The sequence below is a fragment of the Balaenoptera ricei genome, chromosome 12, assembly GCF_028023285.1.
Source record: "Balaenoptera ricei isolate mBalRic1 chromosome 12, mBalRic1.hap2, whole genome shotgun sequence".
NCBI classification, from domain to species: domain Eukaryota; kingdom Metazoa; phylum Chordata; class Mammalia; order Artiodactyla; family Balaenopteridae; genus Balaenoptera; species Balaenoptera ricei.
In genome coordinates this window covers 23,252,432-23,255,940 of record NC_082650.1, presented here as the reverse complement: position 1 = coordinate 23,255,940, position 3,509 = coordinate 23,252,432, and the positions used below count along the sequence as shown (strand labels likewise).

General features: G+C 32.6%; 1 pseudogene; it reads right to left on the bottom strand.

The window, feature by feature from the left end:
- Positions 1–2,686: 2,686 nt before the first annotated feature.
- LOC132376435 (small ribosomal subunit protein eS1-like) lies at positions 2,687–3,272 on the bottom strand (annotated as a pseudogene).
- Between the last annotated feature and the right edge of the window lie 237 nt (positions 3,273–3,509).

Sequence of the window (3,509 nt, the reverse complement as noted above, 5' to 3'; positions counted from 1 at the left end):
AAGAGATAATAGCAGCAAACCCAGAAATGATCCAGATACTCATTTTATATATATATAAATTACATATATTTGAGTTAAGTATCAAATATTTTAAAATGTGTTTTAAGACATTTGGACTTCCAAAGAAATTTGATACATTAAAAATTATACGTAAGAATATACAAATAACTAAGTAAACCTAAAGCTGGAAAGTAAAAATACTGATTAACCTATCAAAGAGTAAGGCAGAGTTCACACTCATGGAAATAAAAATCACTGTTTTCCTATAAGAGAAAAATAGGCTATTGGAGTTAGAGATGCTACAGATGGACTCACATATAGCAGAGATTTAATATAGGATAAACTTGGCAGCATAAATGAATGGTGAAATGAAATACTGTTCACAGATATTGATGTTAAGTGGCTTACGATATGGGGAAACGTAAAAACTCGTTCTTTAACTAAACCTACAGACAAAGGAGTTCCAAAGAGATTAAAGGAAACATGTCAAAATAAAATTTGAAAAGTTATAGAAGTAAATGAAGAAGCCTGTATTTGTGACAAAGGGAGCAAGGGTAATAGCTAAGAAATATCACACAAAATTTCAAAAGACAAACTATAAAACAAAACAAAAATGGTTAGTGTGATACATCAAAATTAACAACTTCTCTTCAATTAAGGACACCAAAATCAAAATTAACATACATGGAAGACTGGGAAAACATTTTTGTTTGGTCCAAGTCAGAAAGAGAATATTTAGGATATAAAAGGAACTTCTGCAAATCATCAACAAAAATTATGCAACCCAGATAGAAAAATGAGAAAGGACCTGAATCTGCAGAAAAGGAAGAAAATACTCGAGAAAAATTTTAAATATGAATAAAACAGAAACCAGAGATACAATAAGTAGGATCAACAAACTCAAAAGTTGTTCCTTGGAAAGAAAACTGATAATATTGAGAAAACTCTGAAAAATTAAGAAAATGTAACAGATGGCACAATAACAATATTAGAATTTAAAAAAACAATAATTACTAATACTATAGTTATTAAAAATTGTTAGAGGCTATGAACACTGTGGCCAAATTATTTAACACTGAGATTAAATGAATTCTATGAAATAATAGAATTTCTAAAAGTCGAATCTAGAATGAAAAAACCCTGAGTAGCCCTATAACAACATACAAAAATAAATAAATGTTTTAAAATCTTCTGATACGGATCAACAGCAATCTTAGATGGTTCTATGTGCAAACCTTATTAAACCCTAAAGGAACAAATAATTCCATTATTTTAATTTTTTTCCAGACAACGAAAGAAAGGAAATAGTCATCAGCTAATTTTTTAAGGTCAATATAACATTAGTACTAAAATCTGCTAGGTCAGTATGAGAAAAAAAATTACTAGCCCCATCTTACTCATAAACAAGGATACAAAATCCTAAACAAATATTTATTAACCAAACCCAGGAATATATAAAAAATATAATTTACCATCATCAAGGGGAGTTTACCCCAGGAATGCAAGATTGACTAAATATTAGAAACAGTTAAAATAATTCACCTTATTGAAGGAAAATATCATATATTCATTTCAATAGAGGCAGAAAAATCAGTATTCCAAGAAGTACAACATAAGCTCATGGAAAAAATTCTTAGCTAACTATGAACAGAAGGACATTTTCTTAAAACATTAAAAGATATTCACCAACAAATTACATCAGATATTACACAATGATAAAATGTTATAATGATTTCCTTCAAGATCAAGAACAAAGCAAAGTAGCTCACTATCACCACTATTAAGTTATTTATAGAGCATATAAATGTCTACCTAGAAAACTCTAAAGAAACTACAGCTAACACAAAATTCAGTAAGTTTATTAAGATTGCAGACATCACACTCTATGAAAATCAACTACATTTTTACAAAGAGCAACAACATAAAATATAATTTCACAGTTACGTACCATTAATAGGATTTAAACTATAAAATGATCAGGAATAAATCCAACAAAAGTTGTTACAGAACTTTCAGTAAAATGTTTATAGCATTATACTGAAAGATTTTAAAATAACTAAATAAATGTAGAGATGGATCATAAAGATGTAAATAGGGCTATGGAATAAATGTAATTCTAATGCAAATTTCAAAAGATATTTTATGGAAATTGACAACCTGATTCTAAATTGTATGGGAAAGAGCACAACCTAAAGCAGGGGTCCCCAACCCCCAGGCTGCTCCCCATTGCTCCTCATTGCTCGCATTACTGCCTGAACCATTCCCCGGCCACCGCCCCTGTCCGTGGAAAAACTGTCTTCCACGAAACTGGTCCCTGGTGCCAAACAGTTGGGGACCACTGACCTAAAGAATAGCATAGCCTTATTGACAATTAGAACATAAAGAAGCCCCCAAAATATGTATGCACACACACAAAGCACATGGGCACACATACACACACATTTGAACTGCAAGAAAACAAATTATTTACTTTCTCACCATATATAAAAAATTAGAGGTAGTTTAAACATGTAAAAGGAAAAGCTGTAGAATTTTTAGGGGTCAATATAGGAGAAAGTCTCACTAGGTAGGGAGGAATTTCTTGACAAGATGATTCTAAATTGTATGGTAAAGAGCATGAACTAAAGCAGAGGTCATCAACACCGCCCCCCCGCCCCGCTGTGGACTGGTACCAGTCTGCGGCCTGTTAGTAACCGCATTCCCTGTAGGGAATGATTTCTTTCAAGTCATTTGTCTACAACTTTTGGGTCATGATTTCCATAATCTTCTTCTGGATTTTGGGGACCTGTGGTCCTGAGCTTAAGACGCTTTCTGAATCTGGTTGTTACATGTTTTTTTAGTAAAACCAACAGAGACAAGATGAATTAAATAACCATCAGTACTCTTGATCTCAATATAAACTTCAATCATGGTCTGCCATTTTTAGATCATAGAGAACATTTTGTCACTGGTAAGATTCATGTCATAGAAGTTGGTCAGGCAGTTTTTGCCCAGAATATCCTCAGTAATTAGCCTGAATTTTCTAGGTGCAGATTCATCATTCTGAAACTCAGCAAGGTTCACTTCAAAAACACTACCCTTGAGGTCATCAGATGCAATTTTGGTTCCTTGAGTCCTTGAGACTAAAGTTTTTCCAACATTACTCACATTGAACATAGGTAATTAGTGCTTTTACATCATATCAGTATGTTTTAGAAAATGGATCAACTACTTTCTTCTTGGCTCCTTCTTTGCTGCCTTTTTGTAAGATGCTTGTTCTTGCCAATGACCATGGCGCTGCTCTGAGAGCCAAAGGTCTATACTACTATTTTATTTTGCAATTTATACAGGCAGTGAAAAGTTCCTCAAACCCAATCCATAACCTCCAAAAAAGGAAACTACTTAGGTATTTTTAGAGCCCTTGTATACGATGGGTAAAGAACCATAATTCCATCATTTCCTTGTAACTTCCAAAAAAAAAAATTTTAAGTGAAAAGCAATTTAGGACAGAAAGGAAACTTGTTTTGAGG